The sequence below is a fragment of the Ruditapes philippinarum genome, unplaced genomic scaffold (genome assembly GCF_026571515.1).
Source record: "Ruditapes philippinarum isolate M1 unplaced genomic scaffold, ASM2657151v2 ctg6617_1_1_1_1, whole genome shotgun sequence".
Taxonomy (NCBI): Eukaryota; Metazoa; Mollusca; class Bivalvia; order Venerida; family Veneridae; genus Ruditapes; species Ruditapes philippinarum.
Genome location: NW_026855916.1, coordinates 94,184 through 118,890, shown reverse-complemented (window position 1 = coordinate 118,890; position 24,707 = coordinate 94,184). Strand labels below are relative to the sequence as shown.

The 24,707-nt window shown below is 31.4% G+C and overlaps 6 non-coding genes across 6 annotated transcripts; 4 read left to right on the top strand and 2 right to left on the bottom strand.

Moving 5' to 3' along the window:
- The first annotated feature begins 2,308 nt into the window (after positions 1-2,308).
- Positions 2,309-2,390, top strand: Trnas-gcu (transfer RNA serine (anticodon GCU)). The gene has a single exon. It is a non-coding gene; the product is annotated as a tRNA-Ser (tRNA).
- Positions 2,391-14,280: 11,890 nt separating this feature from the next.
- Positions 14,281-14,362, top strand: Trnas-gcu (transfer RNA serine (anticodon GCU)). Its single transcript has one exon. It is a non-coding gene; the product is annotated as a tRNA-Ser (tRNA).
- A 4,602-nt stretch (positions 14,363-18,964) lies between these two features.
- Positions 18,965-19,046, top strand: Trnas-gcu (transfer RNA serine (anticodon GCU)). The gene has a single exon. It is a non-coding gene; the product is annotated as a tRNA-Ser (tRNA).
- A 258-nt stretch (positions 19,047-19,304) lies between these two features.
- Trnar-ucg (transfer RNA arginine (anticodon UCG)) lies at positions 19,305-19,377 on the bottom strand. The gene has a single exon. It is a non-coding gene; the product is annotated as a tRNA-Arg (tRNA).
- Positions 19,378-23,111: 3,734 nt separating this feature from the next.
- On the top strand, positions 23,112-23,193 carry Trnas-gcu (transfer RNA serine (anticodon GCU)). The gene has a single exon. It is a non-coding gene; the product is annotated as a tRNA-Ser (tRNA).
- Positions 23,194-23,741: 548 nt separating this feature from the next.
- Positions 23,742-23,814, bottom strand: Trnar-ucg (transfer RNA arginine (anticodon UCG)). Its single transcript has one exon. It is a non-coding gene; the product is annotated as a tRNA-Arg (tRNA).
- Positions 23,815-24,707: the final 893 nt, after the last annotated feature.

Sequence of the window (24,707 nt, the reverse complement as noted above, 5' to 3'; positions counted from 1 at the left end):
CTTCATCAAATTAATGTTTATGCGAAATAGATCATAGGACGTGTAAACACAGCGAACCACATCGTTATGGTCGTGTAGTTTTATGATTTTTATCAGATCCTAGAAGCCAATTCAATTGAATTTACAAGTCTTGAAATCAACAGTATTATTTGAAAAGAAAAATGAAATCAAATTTCATTTGTAAAGACCGCTTAAAAAATATCAGTAATCTGATGAGCAAATTTAGTATATATACATTAATTCAACATATTTCTGTTCCTTCTGTTCTAATTATATAGAGGTTTTCTGTTGATCCTAACTGCACAAAACAATCAGCGTAAGTTAACTCCAGATTTAATTGCATTATCAATAAATAACAAAAATGTTTCTACTGAATCTCTCCCATGACATTAAAAAGGCAAAATGATTCTGACAGAAATCACGACGAATGTATCAAATGTTGCCCCAGAGGAGAAAAGAAATTTTAAAATGCTACAATTTGCGTATCAATTGACAAATCGTTTTGACTTGAGTTTGTACTTTTAAGCAACTGCGTTTTACGAACAAGATGACAAATATGGTGAAATTGTTTTATACGTAAGAAAACATTTATATAATGTAACATATGTGAAACTTATTTATACATTCATGTCAATTCTAATTCAAATATTTTATCCAAAGAAAAAAAAGAAGAAGGTGTATGCATAAACCATGCGGTCTTCACTCCACATAACAAGTATTATTAACCAAATAATGGTACTTTTGAGTTATGACGCAGTTCACATTTCTTCAGAGTTCTTTTGTTTTAATAATGTTTGCATTCACAGCAACCACAGTTAAACAACGAAAATTAAATGCATAATCTTAATATGGTCCTATACGCATGTGCCAAGTAGAATTAATTGAGTATTTATTGCATCATATAGGTCATGGTCTAGATATCTTGTTATGTTTTAGATGACAGAACTTGCATTTGCATTCGTTCATCATTGGTTCATAAACATTTACAAAGCAATGAACAATAAAACGATGTTACAAATCTACTAAAGTCTCCTATTTCTATAACAAGTACCCGCAACCTGGCTTTTTTGAGTTATGCTTAAATAAAGTTTTTTTTCTGGCGGAGATACCATTATTCTGGATTTTCTTTGATTTTTTTATAGGGCGATTTCTAAAAGAAACCAGTAAAGAGCAAACATTGATTTATGTCATTACCATTTTTGCAAATAATTTTATAAACTATTAGGTGTTTGCGGTTGCTTATGGACGGAAGGAGCGTTCTCTCCTAGCCATTCCGATGTAACTGATTGGAGACTTATGAATTGTAACAAATTACACGCCGTTGAAAGTATTTAACATATGCTTAGAATACATTAATGATCAAATGACATTTATTTTACAAAATTTAATTCACCTTCGTCCGTGTGTCTACATTAGTAGAAGCAAGGAGACGTGTGTTAAAGTCTGAGCCCGCAGGACGAAGGATTTAATATGCCGTTAAATTATTGTTTTTGCGCAAACGTGTACGTATAAGAAACCATTGCTTTTCCTATGCTTCCCATGTGCTTTAGTGGTTTCATTTGACAGATATGTTTTAATATTAAAACAAATGGGGCCTTCAGATGATATAATATATTAATTCTCGATAAAATTTTTGGTAAGATTCGTGAGGTAACGCAGTAAAATATGATTTAATTTAATTTGAGTCCTTGAATTAATTACACTGAGCCTTACAGCACAATGCTTATAGATCGATACTGCGTTGGTCTATGATTATTCTTTTATTTTTGTCTTTGTCTTCATTTTTCAACATTATTGAAGCTATGGTCGTTTTTTTTTGTTAATCGATCTGTTTAAACATGTTTGAAATAACATTGTTTAAGAATTAATTTTTAAAGAATTATACGGATTAAATCAATAAATATAATTTTAATGTCGTAAAACACAATACAAATTGAGACAAAACAGTGTTGATAAGTTGTTTCATATCCGTGTAAACAATTTTGCAAGCACTATTTCAATTAAGATATTCTGCAAAAAAAAGACTAGGCAGCAGGGATCGAACGACAGATCACTCACTTAATCGTTTGTGCTTTTTCGAATGTGACGACGACCTATACTTTAAGCTGGTTTGATTTTTTAAAACATGTATTTTTTACTCCATATTGATTCTCATAAACTACAAGGACAGAACTATTTAAAATTTATTGGAAATAAATAAATTCAGACTATAGTCAGTTACTGCGTGTACATGTTTTGTTAATGTATATCTCCGTGCGGAGTTTTTATGCAAGAATATAGTTTATGACGTTGTACAAAGTATATATATGACGAGGTGGCCGAGTGGTTAAGGCGATGGACTGCTAATTCATCGGGCTCTGCCCGCGTGGGTTCTAATCCAATCCTCGTCGATATATTTTATTTCGAAGGCAAGGAACTTCATGACTTATTAATGTGATTCTACTGAAATTGGAATCAACACGATCTGCTGAAGTCCCCGATATATTTTTGAACACGACGGGCATATTTAGCATCGTAAGTGGTAACTGTTACTATCATATGCGCATATTACATATCCTTATGTTATAAGCAATGTTCATGATTTCAATTATGAATAGTTCTTTTAAAAATAATATTTGAAAAAGACAGTCAGCAAATAGTTATTATCATGATTGTACACATATGTAAAGCGGGAACGAAAAAAAGATGACCGCGACAAGACTCGAACTCGCAATATCCATTAGGCCACGCGGCCAGACAATTTAAGAATTCTCAATTATATCCTAATTCACTCTCGCTTAAACGGAAATAAATCATTTATCCCTTATTCTACAGAAACTAAGAAAATATAACCCAAACACATATGTAGAATCAGTCATTCACATTGCATTTATTCTATTTAACATTTTATATTTAAACATCAATATAATGTATCAAAACATAACACATAATCGTTTGACTCTAAATATCCAGTACATACATAACTATAATAATGAATCTGAAAATTCTCAAAATATGAAATTCTGTAACAAAAAGATCTTATAATTGAATTTATTAATTAATTAAAATTGATAAGAGAAAAAATACCCAAATAATAAGAAACACTGTACAATTTAATCATCAATCTAACTAACCTAAAAAATGTTTCTTATAAAACTTACATGAATATGTTCGGGCGGGGGGGGGGGATCAAACTTGTAAACGTGATTGACTATGCAATGCAATGTGAAGACCTCGAATGATTAACTTTAGCGAACCGCTAAATTATATATCAACACGGCACGTAAATTTCGTGCAAATAACAACGTGTAGAAACAAGGATAAATACATTTATTTCCTAATTCGCTCTCGCTCAAACGGAAATAAATCATTTATCCCTTATTCTACAGAAACTAAGAAAATATAACACAAACACATGAATTATGTAGAATCAGTCATTCACATTGCATTTATGATCGAATTATCAAAGAACGGGCCAATGGGGCCAAAATTAACAATAAAAACTAATATAACTCAAACAATTGAAAAACGAAATTACAATCCTAAACATTTACTATCTAAAAGTCGTTTATCAATGTCATCCTTAACATAAGAGTCCTTAGCCTTTTCACTTTTCCAACGTCCATGACGTTTAAATAACCTATCTGACACTCCAGCATTGGCAGCAGCTGAAGCGCCACCTGATCTCAGACTATGTAATCCAAATTTGGATTTGTCCAAACCGATATGCTCAAACATATATAAAATAAGTTCACGAGCTCTAGTGTAAGACAATGGAGAAGTACCTCTTAAATTATAACAATTAGAACTCTTGAAAAAAGTAACAAAACGAAATATAAAATCATTTGAGTTTTCATCAATGTTTGCCATAGTTAAATAACGCAAACACATGTAAACAGAACAAGTTAAATTTCCAGTCTTTGCTATTAAACACCAACTTCCATCTCGATAAATGTCTGTTTTAATGTGATCAATAAACAATACAATATGATCAGTCTTAAAAAGAATATCAGAACGCTTAATATTTATCAGTTCAGAAAATCTTAGAAAACCAGCGTAAGCTATAAGACACATTGTTATATTTCTAAGATTAAATAAATTTACATCAGTATTACCAAAAACATTAACCATCTTAAAAAGTATTTCCGGAGTAACAGTTTCTTTCCTAGAAACACGATGTCCCAGAATTATATGAGCAGCCTCCCTGACTCATTTCACTAAAATGGATGAACAAGGATAAATTAAATTTCCTGCTAAATCATTAGCCCATTTCATACCATAAAATGCTTCATCCACAGTAGATGGAGAATTACAACTTTGTATTAAAGACACTAAATATAAAGAAAAATCAACATTATTGGCAGGGAAAACGACCAAACCATGCTGTTTGGCCCATTTACTCCAACTGTTGTAGGATGTCTGGTATGTTTACTCGTATTACAGGCTTTTGATGAAAGAGCGAATTCCGGAAGTGAAGCAGCCAAGGAGGATAACTCTGGATCATCGTACACTTTATGATTTAATTTGTTCATTATTAAATATGAAAAATGTATAATAAATCCAATCATTAAAAAACTGATCAAATAAGAATTAAGTAAGAAAAGCATAAAAAACATAAAATATTAACATGCCTGCCAGACCACTTATTTACAAAATATCTTTAAATTTGTGCCTAGGCCAAATTACCCTAAACTAATCACATTAGACACGTCTAAGTTTCACTTAAACATAAAATACAAAACGTGTCAAAAGGCTACAATAACTCATTTGTCCTGGCCAAGTGGGCCTGGACTATACATATCTTATAAGAACAGGTCAAGTGACCCTTGACTGAATGAAAATTTACTCACGCTAGCCCTGGCCAAGTGGCCCTGGCCTATACATACATGTATCTTAAATAAAAACAATGTCATGGTCCAGTGACCCTTGACTAAATGGAACATTTTTCGTACACTAGCCCTGGCCAAGTGGCCCTGGACTAAACATATCTTAAAGAAAAAACAATGCAAACTAAAGTACACAAGTCCTGGCCAAGTGGCCCTGGACTTAACTTAAAATTTATGTGCAAAACAGTGTCATGATACAAAATGACAAATAACTAATACGCAAGACCTAAACAAAAAGGCCCTGGCTCCGTAAATTAACATTATGGAAATCATAAATCACTTCCAGAAAATTAACAAATACATGGAATGAAAAGAAACTTCAACAACATTCATAAATGTCAAACTTGTTTTTATATTGAATAAAAATATCTTGACCAGCTTTAAATTCGAGCACTTCTAAAATCATAGATTGCTTAATACTAGTATTGCCGAAAAGTAACGATAGTTACGGCCAAAAGGCTGCAGAGGACCAATTCGGAACTATCAAAGTTCCAACAGCCCCGCAAGAAACTAGGCAATTTATAACTCTCGGTACTAAATTTACCGGCGGAACTAACCAATTATTTTCTTCAGCCCAAGATTCTGAAAGGGCATCAACATTTTCAGTCCCTGGTACCCAAAACTTAGAATTAAATCTAGGAGATTTTTTGTTATAATGATTAGCAAACCGGTCAATTGTATGGGACCCCTCAGACTATCTAAAAAATTTAAAAAAGTCCTCAGAAATTCCCCAATCATCCCAATCAAAAACTTTACTGATTGCGTCGGCAACAGAATTTTCTTTCCTAGGAACCCACTGCAAACAAAGGGAGATGTTACCTTCAAGGCATAATTTGAAAATTTCCAACGCAATAGCATGTAATTTAGGTTTCGTACTACCACTATCGATTATAACGACACAAATTTGATTGTCCATGCACAAACGAACACAGTGACCTTTCAAACGGCTGAAAAAAGATCGTACGGCAAAGTTGATAGCAGTTAATTCCCGCCAAGTAGAACTTTCAGACTTTTCGGATTCCGACCAATTTATATGACAGATTTCGTCGGGGGAACCTTGAATTATAGCCCCGGCGGCATAAGAGCTAGCATCCGAAACATAGTTATTGTGTGAGACAAGTTACTAAATACTGGCCGTACCGTATTTTTATGAGCTTGTTGCGCCGACTCAGTTTTTTACGAATGTAACAGAGGCTGTTCAAAACAGACTGACGCCTTTCACCTTTCTTGAGCAAGTCTGAAGTTAATTCTAAATCTTGAATCAAGTCAGAATTGAATGTATGTTGACGCTGATTCCCTTTATACTTGAACGTGTAAGAACTGCAATCTCCTCGAAAACGTTTAAAAGTTTCGATTGAAGAAGTATGCACTTCGTCTCTTAAATCTCTCTTTAACGAATTAAATTGCTGGTCAAAGTAATTTCTCATCAAATCAAAAGACTGTGAAACAACGTCGTCTCTAGAAATGTCCAAATATAACCACGTGGTCGCTCGTCTTGCACTTCTTCGTTATCAGCCATTAATATCAAATTTGTAAACGTGATTGACTATGCAATGCAATGTGAAGACCTCGAATGATTAACTTTAGCGAACCGCTAGCTTATATATCAACACGGCACGTAAATTTCGTGCAAATAACAACGTGTAGAAACAAGGATAAATACATATATTCTGAGCACTTTAGTTATTTTTTTTAAATATCATGTATTAAATATTCTTATAACGAAAGCAAATACATCAAACTTTATATAGTACATGTCTATATATGAAACATGATATAATAACGACAATTTTTTTTAGGAAATTAACACTAAGCAAATTGAATGTTTTTTTTAGCTTTATCAGTAATATGTGTACTTTAAAATAATAAAGCAACAATCTACTAGAAGCAATAAAATTACAGACAGAAGCTATATTGATAATTTAACAATTTATAAATAATCTAACGTTAGAATGACATGTGTGATTATTAGCTTGAACTTATAATAAGCAATAAACCTTTCAGACAGACAAACCAATCAAATTATAATGAACACCCGAGACACATTTTCACAGACATGTGATATAAAATAAAACATCAAAACCGACGTATGTTAAAGGTCTACATGATAAAACTTGCTCCCACAGTTATAATGCAAATATGGAATTTATGGGATTTAATGTCCCGATGTTAATTTTTTTATGTCAGACGACTTTACATTGTTCCAACTATAATGTGCAATTAGAAATATCTACCACGCCAGATTAAGAAACAAGCACCATACAAACACATCAACGCAAAATAATGAACATATTAAACCAATTGTACATTTACAAAAAATAGGTTGTAAAACATTCATTTGAAATTTAAAACATGGGCATGACGTAAATTCTGACTTATTCAAGTGCATACGATCTAGTTTATAAAATATGACTATAACGTGGGCCAAGACGTTGATTTTTTATCTATTTTGATCACACCCATTACTTTTATTGTAAACATGTTTGTCAATAAAGCAATCATTGTTTATTAGTGGCATTAAATGTTTCGAAATTTTAGTAGATCGAATTTATGTCAAAACACGTTTGCTATTATATGTAATAATGAATGAAACAATAATATATTATGCACTTATCAGAATATGTTCTGTTTAATTGCAACCAGTTTCATAGTAACTGAAAGGGCTCACGCAAATTAGATATGCAAGTAATTTTGCTTAATATGCTTTTTTGCTTCCATTTTCATTTAAAAGTGCACTACACCAAATAACAATCGTTACTTGTGTTATTATGTACAATTGATACTTAAAGCAATCAAATCCATCTTTATTATCGGAAAATAATTAAATAACAAATATAAAGCTATCAAGGGTTTTAGATGAAAGTAGGTTAGAAGTTGGATCGATTTGAGAAAAAAAAAACTATTAAACACACTCAGTTTAATTCTTTAAATTTCAATAATTCTTCATAACAACCAGAAACCAATTTCAGACCAATCAAAATAAAAATATCAGTAGCATGAGGATGATCATTAGGTTGAAGATTGAACATAGATTGATCACTTTCATCTAGAAGAAATACATCAGACAAATTCATTTAACAATATCTTTGATAAGGCATATGATGAACATCTAACCTAGAAGTCCGTCTACATTCTGATTTATAACACTAATATAATTATAGTAGGGAGTTACAGACATATCAATTTATTTTATAATCCTAAGCAGCAGATAGAGCTGTAACGGATTTCTGATAAATTCAATCACGTTATAAAAAACAAAGTGCCATATTGCAATTAAAGTGACATTTTCGATAAGGATACTCTCCAAACTAGGATCTATAAGTAAGCAAATTATGATCATTATTCGTTTAGCCCATCTTTGAATTCACTAAATCATGACAATAGTGATACATTTCTTATATAAGCAAGAACGAAATTAATGATGAAACAAAAGAGTTACTTTAAAATAAGTTCAGGGTTCTCTCTATTCAGATATTATGATTGTATATGATTCAAAGCAAAATTGTGAATGAATTCTTTAGTCATATTTGGTGTTTATGTGTGTATACATAGAGATATGTACGTTGAAATTTTTTTAATGATAATAATGTTCTGGACATAGCTCATCGATGATAAATGTTTACCAATTGTGTAGTATTATGTGTTATCTTTTGATTAAAGACAGTACATATTAAACAAGACAATGTTTTGTTAAATGGTTTATTCATTTAGTATGCCGAAATAATACCTAGTTGAATGTTTGCAGCGAAGAATAATATAATGAGTTAGAATTTTATATCAATATTGGCCGATAGTTGTTATTGTTTTATAACACTTAGCTATGTGCTTATAAATTCACCCTTATAAAATCAAGATGACGACAATAGCATTTGGTTGACACTAATTATAGCAATTTCGAAAGAAAGTTATTTCATAATTATATTGCATTCATCATAATTTTAACGATTAATGTCAAACCATAATTTGCCAACCGTCTGAGAAGGTTGGTTTTCAAGTTCATTTATATATTGTATAACAATGACAGCTATATTGTAGACCAATCATTCTTAACGATTATTATATAGATTCTTTCTGTTTCTCAGACAAAGTCAATAATGTAATAAGATGATGCTAAGATGATTTCTTATGTATTGTTAAGGAAGAATTGAGCTTTTATTTTCTGTTGTACAAAACTATTATTTTGTTTCAAACTAAGCATGTGTATTTTATTGCATCATATCACTGTTTTGTTTGTTTGATTGAATTTTACGTTGCACCGACACAGTGTAGGTCATATAGCGACGTTCAACTTTTTCTGGTGGGGGGAATACCTCAGGTGCCCGTCCGTGCATTGTTTAAGGCACCTGAGTAGAACCACCGACGTTCCGTAAGATAGCTAGATAGATTCCTCACATGAGAAAGGTCCCTGTCGGGATTCAAACCCACAGCGATAAAGGGCAAGTGGTTTGAAATCAACGACCTTTACCACTCGCCACGGACGCCCCTCATATCAATTTTAAACCTGCTTCAAACCAGCGCCCCAGGAACTAAGTTGCGCTCATTTCTAAAAAAAGAAGATCGGGAAACGAATTTTAATATTCTCATTTAAATATAAAGAGCAGACCGGTTGATTAGAGGTGTTGAGAGATTCTGTTATTGTGTATGCATTTTATCGTCGGCAAACATCTATATTTTTTTATTTAACAATAATATGAAACGATTTATATGAATATAACATACTTTATCAAGGCCGCTTTTGATATTTTATTTCATGATTTAATTTCACAACGAAAGTTGTTAATTTCATAAGACATTACCATTATCATAACAATAATGTAATTCTACATAATAAGATTATTTCAGTAGAAACACATATAAGGCACCGTAGGCACGCTATATGATTCTTATTGTTTTCATTTACTTAAATGTTTTAAAGTCCATTCTCTTAACGCGTTCTCGTTTCATGACTACTGCTACATAATTGAATTTTTACCAACTTAAAAACAAAGATTTTTTACAAAACAGTTCAATAATAGGGAGGATAATATTTAATTATCAGAGATTTCACTTAATAAGAAATTAAATTTATTTTGATAGTTAAACGTTATAAATGTGATTGATGATGATTGAGTATATTTCTAGTCATCAGAGAAAGAATTTTCTTTAAAAGAGTGACGTATACGTTTGTTATTATTTCTTTTGAAAAAAAAACAGGTCCACATAAAATCAACATTTGGACAAACTGCGTATATACATGTATTCTTTAAACTCCAATAAAAAAACTAGATTATGTTTGTTGTTGCTGTTGTTTTTTTCTCTATACAATATTTAAATATAAGATAACGATTGTTCGTTTTTATCCAAAAATATCATCTTTAAATAAAATCGTCCTAAGCACTATACTAGATCAGGAGGACCATTGTGTTCATAAAGGGGCGGGGGAACGACGGCATTTAGAACACGGAAGGGGTTGTAAGAAAGGTTTTTTCTTGCAAAAGTGTATATATTTTCGAAAAGAGCCAATTCCGTGCAATATACATACACATGCAGTTTTATTATTATAATAAACTTAACGATACCACAACAATACATTATTATATCACCTAGACGTAAAAAGATAATTCAATATTCTTTCAATGTCAAATGATTTGATGCAATGTTTTCTGTGTCAAATAACGAAAATTTTGATTTACGACGGTTTTGGATATGTTAAGTAATTGCAAATAAATATGCTACTGCAACTGCTCAGCTACTGCAACTACAAACTTCACGTTTTATAAATTTGCAACTGCTACTGCTGTGCTACTGCTACTGCAAACTTCACGTTTTATAAATTTGCAACTGCTACTGCTCACTGCTAACTTCCTACCGGTACATTTAACAAGACACATTATATAGCTTATCATCTTTGGCAACATTTTTTTGCGACACAAATGAATGATAATGCCTAATTATAATGCCTATAATTTATATATTTTAAATCAAATGCATTTGTTACAATTAGTGCACACATTACAGAATACGAACTCATCAACTCATTTTATTCCCAGGCATTACTGTTTAAATTCTGACTTTACTTCATATGATGTTCTTTTTATTGACCCACACTTCTGTTATTTATTTTTCCCCGCAAAAAGGATTGCTTATTTCAGAAACATTCAGAACCAATCGTGCGATACATTTATTAATTTAGGAATTTTTGTATTGATAATGTCTTCGCTTTATTATTTTATATCGTTGCACAGTATAAAGCTATTTCAATATAGAGAGTGTTAAATTCAATAACATTTAAAAATGACGTTTTGTATTTTTTTATATCAAATAATTCTATTAAGACCCTTAATATGAGAAGCGCTTTGTAAAACATATTAAAAAAGACATGATTATTCTGTGTCATAAAGTATCCTCAATGTTCCAGTTTATTTAGGTATTTTCTCACCGATTTGTTACTGTTGTGGTTGGTGTTTCTTTTTTCTTTGTGTTAGATCTTATTTACTTGTCAGAAAAAAAAGTTTTGAATGCAAATAAGCATTGGTCAGTAAACTGTTTTGGAGAATCTGTTCATAACAAGGCAATTTGCCACCGATGTAAGCACACAGGTTTTTATTTTCTTTAATAACAGTTTTTTGTGTGTGTAAGCATTGCATCAAAGGTAATCAAATAATTAAAAAAATGCATGATTGAAAATAGAACGGTACAAATACTTTAAACTTGTTTTCCTTTAATTTTCTTATATGTCTTCCTACCAAATTCGTCTAAAGTTTGGATATAAATGATATAGACGTATTTTTCTTTGAAGCAAAAGTTGGGTTTAAAGTTTTATTCTATGCACACTTGTGTGGATATGATGTAGAAAACTCTCTCAAAATAAAAAAGAATGAGTTTTAGTTTCATTTTGTCATTCAAGTCTTAAGGTAGTACGGATAATATATTCTGTTGTTAATTGTTTTTGGGTTACCATTTAACAAAAGGTATAATTGTTTGTATAAGAAATAACTATTATATGAATTAATGTGGTAACTTGAATGTGACTCATTTATTCTCCTTGACACTACAAGCGAAAAAATATTAAAGTAACCTTTACACACAACATCGTTATAATCGTGTAGTTTTATGATTTTTATCAGATCGTAGAAGCCAATTCAATTGAATTTACAAGTATTCGAAAAAAGTTACCCCTCTGAAACAATGAAATCAACAGTATTATTTGAAAAGAAAAATGAAATCAAATTTCATTTGTATAGTCCGATTGAAATATTTCAGTAATCTGATGAGCAAATTTAGTGTATATACATTAAATTCAACATATTTCTTTTCCTTCTGTTCTAATTTTATAGAGGTTTTCTGTTGATCTTGACTGCACAAAACAATTAGCGTACGTTAACGCCATATTTAATTGCATTATCAATAAAAAACACAAATGTGTCTTCCGAATCTCTCCCATGACATTAAAAAGGCAAAATGATTCTGGCAGAAATCACGACGAATGTATCAAATGTTGCCCCAGAGGAGGAAAGCAATTTTAAATACTACAATTTGCGTATCGATTGACAAATTGTTTTGACTTTGTACTTTTAAGAAACTACGTTTTACTTAGAAGATGGCAAATATGGTGACATGGTAAAAAAAAACCGTGATATAATATGACATATGTGACACTCATTTATACATTCATGTCAATTCTCATTCACATTTATTCTCCAAATAAAAACATAATTTATGCATATTCCATGCGATCTTCACTCCACATACTAAGTATTATCTACCAAATATCTGTACTTTTTTAAATTATAACACGATTCACATGTCTTCAGAGTTCTTTTGTTTTATCAATGTTTGCATACACAGGAACTACAATTAAAACAACTAAAAATTATATGCACAATCTGCGTATGGCCCTTAATGCATGTACTAAGTAGAATTTACTGAGTATTTACTGCATCATATAGGTCATGCATGGTCTAGATTCTTTGTAATGTTTCAGATGACAGATCTAGCATTTGCATTCGTTCATCATTGGTCCATAAACATATAAAAAAACAATGAATCAATAAAACCACGTACACATCTACTAAAGTCTTCTATTCATATAGCAAGTACTTGCAGTTATTGATATATTCAGGTTTTTTTTCCGGACGGAGATACCAACTTTCTTGATGTTCTTTGATTTTTATAGGGCAATAAAAATGAAGCATTGATTTATGACGTTACCTTTTGTTCAACTAATGTTATGGACTATTTGGTGTTTGCGGTTGCTTATGGACGGTAAGAGCGTTCTTCTTTAGCCAATCCGGTGTAACTGGTTGGGATAATAAGATGTCACAAACTACACGCCATTGAAAGTATTTAATATATGCTTAGATTAATACCTTAATGATCAAATGATATTTATTTTACAGTGTAAACTCACCTTCTTCCGCGTATCTACATCTGTAGTCAGAAGCAAGGAGTCGTGTGTAAAAGGCTGAGCCCGCCAAGGGCGAAGGATTTAATATGCAGTTCAATTGCTTTTAGAGCAAATGTGTTCTTTTAAAGAAATCATTGCTTTTCCCATGCTTTTCATGTGTTTTTGGTGGTTTCATTTGACAGTTATGTTTTGATAATGAAACAACTATGGCTGTCAGATAATACGGTCAAAGCACACAAAATAATAATATTCGATAGATTTTCGGTAAGTTCCGAGAGGTATACGCAGTAAAATGTGAATTAATTAAATTTATGTCCTTAAAATAATTATACTGAGCTTTATAGCGCAATAGGGTACTAAACTACGGGCTTATAATATCGGTACCGCGTAGTTCCATGTTGTTGTTTTGTTTTTTTTTGTTTTTTTTTTATTATTATTATTATTTCTTTTCAACATTATTGAAGCTATGATCGTTTATTATGTCATTTTTTTGTTGTTCGTTTTGTTTTAATATGCTTTGCACTTATTTTGGTAAAGTCTATACTCTTTTGAAATAACATATAAGAATTTTTATTTAAAAATCATACGGATTAAATCAATAAATGTAATTATAATGCCGTAAAACACAATACAAATTTTCGACAAAATAAGTTTCTAAGTTGCTTCTTATCCCTGTGAACAATTTTGCAAGCACTATTTCCATTAAAATATTCTAGAAAGATAAAAGAGTAGGCAGCAGGGATCGAACGACAGACCTCTCATATATTAAGCACTCACTGAACCGATTGTGCTATTTCGAATGTGACGACGACCTATACTTTAAGCTGGTCTGACTTTTCTAAGCATAAGTTATTTACTCCATATTAATTCTCGTAAACTACACGGACAGAACCCAAGTGGGATCGAATATTTAACTGAAATAAATAAAATCAGACTATAGTCAGTTAATGCATGTTTTGTTAATGTATATCTCCGTGCGGAGTTTTTACGCATAAATATAGTTTATAACGTTGTACAAAATATACATATGACGAGGTGGCCGAGTGGTTAAGGCGATGGACTGCTAATCCATTGGGCTCTGCCCGCGTGGGTTCGAATCCCATCCTCGTCGATATATTTTATTTCGTAGGTTAAAACGCGGCAAAGAACTTGATTGATGTGTTTGAACTGAAAATGGAATCAACACGCTCTGTTGTAGTCCCCGATAGTTTTATTTTTTAACACGACGGGCATAATAAGCAATAACATAGTAGCTGCTACTATCGTATGCGCCTCTTACATATCTTTCTTTTATAAGAAATGTTCATTTAAACTGGTTCAATAGAAATCATGTTTGAAAAAGACAGTCAGCAAATAGTAAATATCAAAATGTACACATCAGTGAAGCGGGAACAAAAAAAACCGCGAAGAGACCCGAACTCGCAATCTTCTGATTCGAAGTCAGACGCCTTATTCATTAGGCCAATCGGCCAGTCAGTTTAAAGATTTTCAAATAGTCTTAGCACTTTTGTTTGGTTTTTTAAAGATGTAATGTATTAAATATTCTTATAACGAAAGTAAATTAATTAAATTAAGGATAGTACATGTATATATACGTGTGTGAGAAATGGTATTACAACGACACATTTTTAGGAAATTAACAGTAAGCTATGTTCCTTAGCTTTATGACTAATATGTGTACTTTAAAATAATATAGCAACAATCTAGAACTAATGAAGTTAAAATAGAAGATGTGTTCATAATTTAACAATTTATAAATAATCTAACGTTAGAATGACATGTGTGTTTATCAGCTTGAACTTATAATAAACAATAAACATTTCAGACAGACAAACCAATCTAATTATAATGAATACCCGAGACACATTTTCACAGACATGTGATGTAAAATAAAACATCAAAACCGACGCATGTTAAAGGTTTACATGATAAAACTTGCTCCAAAAGTTATAAATTAATGCAAAAAATGGAATTTATGGAATTTAATGTCCCAATGTTAATTTGTGTATGTTAGACGATTTTACATTGTTCCAGACAAACCAATCTAATTATAATGAATACCCGAGACACATTTTCACAGACATGTGATATAAAATAAAATATCAAAACCAACGTATGTTAAAAGTATACATGATAAAACTTGCTCCCAAAGTTATAATGCAAATATGGATTTGATGGCATTTAATGTACCGATTCTAATTTGGGTCTTTTAAACGCTTTTACATTGTTCCTACTAAAATGTGCAATTATGAATATCTACTATGCAAAATTAAGACGCCTCATGCAAACACATTAACGCAAAATAATGAACATATTAAAACAATCGATCAATTTAAAAAAATAAGGTGGTTAAACATTCATTTGACATTAAAAACAAGGGCATGACCTAAATTCTGACTTATTCAGTGCATACGATATGACTATAACGTGTGCCAAGACGTTGAATTTCTATGTTTTTTTGATCACATAAATTACTATTATTGTAAACTTGTTTGTCAATAAAGCAATCATTGTTTAATGACCATTAAAATGTTTCGAAATTCTAGTACATCTCTTAACTTCAATAACTTGAATATGTATCAAAAACGCGATTGCTAAAATGAATGAAAAAATAATATATTGTTCACTTATTAGAATATGTTCTGTTCAATCGAAACAAGTTTCATAATAAGTAAAAGGGCTTTTCGTGTTATTATGTACACGTAAAAGACCTATTTTCTTGCGACAAGGTGGCCAAGTGGTAAAGGCGATGCGCTACTTAGCCATTGGGCTCTGCCCGTGTGGGTTTGGTCCCATTTTTGTCGATACATTTCATTACGTAAGACAACAATTGTGCCACTGAGTATAAAGTGTAACAGTTGTGTTTCGTTTGAAAAGAAAAATAAAACTATCTAGTGCTAAATCAGTTATTTATTATTTTCAACACATTGGGAATAGTTAAAATTGAAGATGGTAACCGCTTCTATTTAATGTGCATATTGCATATTATGTTGAAGAATAAAATCGTAATGAAGGAAAATTTAAAGTAATATGAAATTATGTTGCATTTTCAGTCAGCAAAGAATAATTATGTTGAAATATGTTCTCGTTAATAAAGCAAGGAACACATATATACAAAGATGCAGCAGGGTGTTCTATAGATTATAGGTTAAAAACTAAGCGCTTTTGTCAGTTGTTTTTTGTTTGTTTGCTCGTTCGTTCGTTCGTATGACAACAAATCATTATGTGTTCTAAAGTCTAAAGGACGAAAGTGCCAAAGATGGTTTTCAATTGATCAATGTAACAGGCTGTCCAGCACCTTCCGACATAAAATTAGGGCGAATTTTAGGGCAATGTTTTAGAAATTTTAGGGCTAAAATTAGGAATTTTATAACTAGACTAAGGCCCAAAAAGACCATGATGTGGGCTAACCTTTGCATATTTGATATAAAAGAAACTCAAAAATAATTCTCTAGTTTAGTTAGAGCAACGGTGTCTACCAGTGTGGACTCACTGGTCAACTGCCTCCCCAGCGGAAATGGTCATAGTCGAACCATGTTCAAACCTGCGAATTTTTCACTTTTTTAGGAATTTTAGCCAAACTGAAAAAAATTAGGATTTTTTAGGAATTTTAGGTACGCTGGACAGCCTGATGTAATGGCTTGCAGGTCAAATTTAACGATAAAAATGAGTGTTTTTTATTTCTACGTTGTAGACTTATTGATTACATGTATTAAAGTTTATAATCATGTTATAAAATTTTAATATTCTGGTTTTCTCTAAGGAATCTTAATATCAAACAAGAACATTAAATGTCAGAGTTTCCCTTACCATTCATTTGTTGTTGTTTTCCCCTTAAGACATGATTCACGAGGTTGAGTCTTTTTAGATCACGGCCTTGTTGCCTCGTATGATAACAATAAATATTTAAACACTATTATTGTGCCACTTACTATTATTATTGCGATGCTATGGTATGATAAGGTAATGCAGAGAAAAACACGTGATGCATGCGCAAAAAATAAATACATTTTCATCAAATTCATATAATTCAAAAGGATATCTAAACATGCAATAAAGTCAAAATAATTAGATATATTCTTCAGCTATAATTCTATATTTTATAAGATCACTTTAAACTTCGTGTAAGATATATGCAGAATATAAAATTTTTGTACTTTAAACTCAAAAACAAAATTTGAGGGAACAAAAAAAATCACTTTTAAAAGAAATTCAAATAGAACACATGAACATAAAAACTATTTTTAGTTTAACGCTAAAGAATATTGTCACATCTTTAAAATCACAGTATTTGTGTTCATATTTAAAAAAACTATAAAATTATAAAGAATACTCTAGACATGTATATACAGACAATTTATAGAATTCAATATCAAAACTGACACATGAGAAAGGTTTACATGAAAAACTTGTTTTTCTGATTTATTTAGAAAAATGATTTTGGGAGAGGTACATGTAGGTATAGACATATTTATTTGCCAATGTTTGAATCTGTACGAAGTTTTTTGTTCGTTCCATTAGTAAAAATGAAAAGTACATCATGGCTAGCTTAAGTAATAAGCAACGTGCAAAAGAATGCAATATACTTGGTTGATGAGATTATTTGAAAATACAATGTCAATTTGTGGCTAAATGAGTTCAAAACAATGGTGACCTCCCTCGCCGTAAGTAAAGAATCATGATGTCCGTCAATTGGCTCACTACTCCCTGCGCTAAATTGTATCTTTGTGATATAAAACGTTACAAAAACCAAATTAACAAGCCAGATAGAGAATACATCCGGGCAAAAAAAAACATTAATGATTGTTTACATTCATTCACTATATATTTTTCACACTGATAAGCATTTATTTCAAGACCAGCACATGCACTGGAATGTCCTTTATATAGTTCAGGAAACATATGCAATCGAATATAATTTCGTATAATTGAGCAGTTTTGAAATAATAATATTAAGTCTCATTGACTGTGTCAATTATTTTGGTGAGTAATTAAAAGTTAAGTAACATATTCATCAAACCCTTCGAAATGATTCTGAGAATAAATCCATATTTTCTGACCGAGAAAGTTATTTTCTAAAGCATTCTGAAATTGAAAAAATACAGAAGTGAAATAGCCGATAAGGGCCGCTCAGACAAAAAAAAAATCGTTTTTTATAAGACAAAATCAGGGAAACCACTAATGCTTTTCTCAAGTGCAGAATATTTCCGCTGGCAATTTTTGTATCAGGCAGTTATTTTTTCGAACCAAAATGTTGCTACATCAATAATGAAAAGAAAAGTTATAAAAGTTAATAACCATTTTTACTTGAATATTGTTTAAATCTGTATTTGTTATATAGATACAATAAAAGTTAAACTAATATATCATGCTAGGTTGTAAAGTGATTTCATTTGTGCTATAAATCATCATGAACTAAATAAGTTAAAATGACGTCATTCTGGCACTTTTCTATGAATGGGTTACATACTGTGTACCAACTGCTTTACGCTGCTTACGAACCGTAGTTTATCCTATTGCGCTATTGTTCATCAGTTTGCAATTGACAGGTTAATAAAAACAGGCAAAACATATAAAAATCAAAAACAGTTGTTTATTTGCAGTTTTAATTGTTTTGTTTTTTTGTGTTTTTTATTCTGTTTGAATTGTGATAAAATCACCAGACATAATCACCAGACATATGAGAATATTACATAATTTTACTCAGTCATGTGACGAGGTGGCGAAGTGGTTAAGGCGATGGACTGCTAATCCATTGGGCTCTGCCCGCGTGGGTTCGAATCCCATCCTCGTCGATATATTTTTATTACACAGGTCAAAAACATAGCGAAGCACTTTTAATGTAAATCGTTTGAAAGTGGAAAGAACACTACTGATTCTTAGATAATTATATAGAAAATAATTATAACACAAAACGGCATAGTTGGTAATAGCTGGGTTTGGGGTTCCTAATATTAATGTGCATATTGCATATCCTTGTTTTACATGTATAAGCAATGAGAAAGACGGTCAGCAAATATTTTCACGTTAGCAAAGAGGTGAACAAAAAAAGATGACCGCGACGAAACTCGAACTCGCAATCTTCTGATTCGAAGTCAGACGCCTTATCCATTAGGCCACGCGGCCAGTTACTATAAAACTTTAAAAATACATTAGATTTTTAATCTGTTTTATATATATATTAGTAGTTCTAGTACTTTTAATGATTGTTTTTCAGATATACAGTGTATCAAATATCCTTATTAAAAAAACAAACAAATAAAATGTATAAGTATATGTAATAACAATCATATGATATTCTGCTAAAGTCACAGTATTAGGAAATTAAACTCCTACATTTTTTCCTCATGTGTACATAATAAACTTGCTTTATGATTTATAATTCAAATATTTTAGGTGGGTTATAATTTATAAACATAGAGATAAGTGTCTTCCAATTTCATAACTGAAATGTGCATTTAATCCAGATAATGGTTAACAAGCAAAAAAGTAACAAGCACCATACGAATTAACATCAACCTTAAATAATGAGCATAAAAAAGAAACAATTTAATGTTGATAAAAATGATCTTAAAAATGTACTTGTAAAATGCCTGACTGTATTTCTTTGACTTTAGCTAGCGCAACAACATAAAAGTAAAGCTGAGAAAGAGCATATTAATTTTACTTCAACAAACGACGAAGACTATAATTCCCTTTTCTCTATTGATGACTTAATTTATTCAATCAAAACTGCAAAAGATAGTGCTGCAGGCCCGGACGAAATTTACTACCAGTTTCTTAAACATTTACCACCCCAATCCCTAGACTTGCTTCTTGAATTTTTTAACAAAATTTGGGTATCTGGTGAATTTCCCAAGACTTGGAAAAATGCGTTGGTTATTCCTATCCCTAAACCTGGAAAAGATTCAACTGACCCTACAAATTATCGTCCAATTTCACTAACAAGTTGCCTCTGCAAAACATTCGAGAGAATGATAAATAATCGGTTAGTTTGGTATCTAGAAAATAATTGAATTATAACTAATTTTCAGTCAGGTTTTCGTAAACAGCGAAGTACAAACGATCATCTTGTACGACTTGAGACTTTTATTAGAGAAGCCTTTGTAAATAAACAACACCTGGTATCAATTTTCTTTGATCTTGAGAAGGCTTACGACACTACTTGGAAATATGGTATCCTAAAGGATCTAAAGGATGCTGGACTTAATGGCAGACTTCCTCTTTTCATTTCTGGATTTTTAAACGATAGGCACTTTAAAGTAAGACTTGGTTCAACGTTTTCTCAGGACCACCAACAAGAACAAGGTGTTCCTCAAGGAAGCATACTGTCTGTTACACTTTTTGGCCTTAAAATAAACAATATTGCTAGCGCTCTTACACCAGGCATAGATTGTTCTCTATATGTAGACGATTTTCTTATCTGCTATCGATCGAAAAGTATGAGAACAATCGAACGACAACTTCAACAAAATTTAGATAAAATTCAAAAGTGGGCAATAGAAAATGGTTTGAAATTTTCAAAGTCAAAAACTCAATGTGTTCATTTCTGTCGATTGCGGAAACAACATAATGAATATCTGGTTCTGAAATTCCAGTAGTTGATGAAGCTAAGTTTTTAGGAATTATATTTGATAAAAAAACTTTCTTTTATACCACATATTAAACATTTGAAAACTAAATGCCTAAAAGCTTTAAATTTACTTAAGGTTTTATCAAGTACAAATTGGGGATCAAATTCTTCCACTTTACTGAAATTATACAGAAGTCTTATCCGATCAAAATTAGATTATGGTTCTGTAGTATATGGGTCTGCAAGAAAATCATATCTTCAAATTCTAGATACCATACATCACCAGGGTTTACGTTTAGCTTTAGGTGGTTTTCGCACTTCACCTGTAGAAAGTCTATATGCGGAAGCTGGGGAACCATCGCTTCATCTTCGTCGAAAAAAGCTATCACTTCAATACGCAACTAGAATTTCATCTAATAGCAAAAATCCAACTAAAAATATTATTTTCAAACCAAGTTATACTGAAAAATTTGTTAACAAACCAAAGGAAATTAAACCATTAGGCCTTCATTTAAAAGATGATTTAGATAAACTTAAAATTAATCCAGAAAGTATCCTCCAAAATGACGATGAGGATGTTCCACCTTGGACTTATAATTCCCCGAAAATAAATATTAACCTTTCAAATATAAAAAAGTCATCAAATTCACCTGAATACTTCAAAGAGAAGTTTCTAGCAATTAAGGAAGAACATGAAGATTTTATACATATTTATACGGACGGTTCAAAAGAAGGTTGCAAAGTAGGTGCGGCTCTGTTTGAAAATAATTTTACATCTAGTATGAGGTTACCAGATAATGCATCAATTTTTACTGCTGAAGCAAAAGCTATCGATTTAGCATTGTCATACATAGCACAGCATACCCACGATAAATTTGTGATATTTTCTGACTCGCTTTCTGTTTTAATATCCATTAAAAATAAAAAATCTGACAATATCATGGTAAAGAAACTTCTTTTACGATTTCATGATATACTAAAAACAAAAAATGTTAAATTATATTGGATTCCAAGTCATGTAGGAATACGAGGAAATGCAAAAGTAGATGCTTTAGCTAAACAATCATTAAATTTTCAAAAAACTGACTTATTGTTGCCTGCTTGTGATTTTAAACCGGCTATAAATAAACTCGTATCATCTGAATGGAAAGCAAATTGGGACAATGCCGTTTTTAATAAACTTCACGATATAAACCCATCTCTTGATGTGTCACCATCTCTATCTCTGTCAAACCGCCGTGATCAAACAGTTCTTCTTCGATGCCGAATTGGACACACTAAAATTACCCACTCTTATCTCCTTACAAATGACAATGCCCCTTTCTGTGTAGGTTGTACTGAAAATTTTACGGTCAAGCATTTTCTTCTTGAATGTCATGATTTTTCACAGGCCCGTAATAGATTTTATTCTGTAAATTCACTCAAAGAACTTTTTAATACAATTCCATCAAAAAACATAATTGATTATTTGAAAGAGATAAACTTGTATTCTAGGATCTAATTGGCTCATTTCTATTGTCATTTACATAGTTTTACATAACATTTTAAGCCTATTATAGCATTCGGCACGATATGGCCAGTTATGTGTTGACGTGCCGTAAAAATCCAAACAAACAAACAAACAAGCTAGCGTCACGTCCAATATAGATTTGACAGCTGTGTAATAGTCCAATATATTCCAGTATTGCACTTAACAATGTATTTTAACATCAGATTTGTTATATATAATTGAGTAGACAAATGTTATGCAGTAATTACATTTTCATCAAGTAACTCATCTGAGACTTTATTTGATAAATCAGCAGTAGTTTGAATAAATACCAGAAACTGTCTCAAAACATATTCACATTACACGCTATACCCCGTACACTCAAATAGTATACAAAATAAACTTTCGTCTTTATTTCATGCACCTTTTGGAGTCAATTGTTTGTATGTCCTACTAAAAATGGAATTTGAGGTTTAAGAAAACAGCCGATCCTGAATTTTCATTCTTGCATAGCAGACTACTGTTTTTGGTACTTTGGAAACTAATTTCCCGTGAGCAACGGCGATCTTTAAAAGAATAATAATAAATAATTAATTAGTTTTTAAACATGTACATATTTCATATCTAGCATTACATTGTGTATATATATCAAGGTCAAGGAAAATTCAAAGTCAACACCTGGTCAATAAGCGATAAATGAGTTCAGAATTCGACCTTTTTACCTCTGGTAATTTTCTTCATCAAGACCCATACCGCGTTTATAAAGCTTATTTCAACGTAACAAACAAATAGTAACGCGACGAGGTGGCCGAGTGGTTAAGGCGATGGACTGCTAATCCATTGGGCTCTGCCCGCGTGGGTTCGAATCCCATCCTCGTCGATATCTTTTATTACGTAGGACAACAATGTCTATGTTTTAACATAAAGGATACAGATGACAATAACATAGTAGGTGGTGACTGCTACAATGTAATACGCATATGAAATTTACTGTTAAAATATCGTTATTCAAGTTTTATGCAAATCATGTTTCAAAGAATCAGTCAACAAAGATTGTAATTACCCCTCACTTTTTATGTAATGTTTATTTCCCATAGGCCGCTGGGAGTTAGTTATACTGTTAATGCAAGTGTACCACATGACTATAAAAATTCGTTTTGTTACAGGGTTACAGTTGTTTAACGGTATAAATTCCACTCACATTGTCTATTTTCTAAAGAAAATCAAATCAAATCACCATAAAAATCATCACAGTTCTTTTTCGGGCTCATAAAATAAATAAAACATGCGTTTGTAACAGTAAAAATAGCATCCTGTTAATACAGTATTTTCCTCAGAGTGATATTTTTACTATTACCCACAAACCCATGTGTTATTTATAAAACATTGAAATATGTTTTCATTGGCAAAAAGGGGAATAAAGATAGATGACCGCGACGAGACTCGAACTCGCAATCTTCTGATTCGAAGTCAGACGCCTTATCCATTAGGCCACGCGGCCGATCATACAATAGTTACCAAAGATAAAGGTTTATAATATTCATATCCCTTTGACAATTGTCTTTTTATATAATTATAATGGTCTTACAAAACTAACGAATAAAATTAAGTTTAATTATAAAGTTATTGTCCAGCAAAGTATATGTCAACTATAATGGAAAATATTGATCGCACTCAAATGTACCGAAAAATGCTGCCGGTAGAAACTGCTGGGCACCCAAGAGTAGACCACTTTTGTATAAATATGGATTCAGTTATATATGGATAAGCGAGGATGTTGGCGATGTCAATTCTTTTAATACAAAACCGTTCAGTTAAGCTTTTAAAGTATAAATCTTGCTTCATCTACAAACTGTCAGGCTTTTCCCGTTATATCAGAATGCCTGCAATATTAAACTAAGTCCCAACAGCATATCTTTATAGGTTTTCATTTCGTTAGTATATAATTAATAGTTAAATATTAATGTGTTAGTCACACGGATGATGGAAACAAACGAAATGTATTTTGACTTACAGTAAGATTGATCAATCCAAACTTACCAATATGAAATACTCTTTGTGTAAACAAACTGTGATAAAGAAAAATAATTCATACCAGACATTTTTATAATGTCTTGAAATAAGTGATTCAAAATTTCATTACTGTCATAAATTCTGCAACAATTAATGTCCAAATTATTTTGATACAGATCGTAGATAGTTAGATCTAATAATGTTATAAATTGCTAATTTGCAACCACATAAAAACGGCTATATTGTCATTAGAAAATAAATTGTCTGAGTTCCAATTTATGGATACAATAATAAGACGAAATGTACAATGTATTATAAAGCTTTATCAAATGTTTTTAGACGTTCTTTTATTATTAAAGCTTAATATTTTGAGAAATTTGA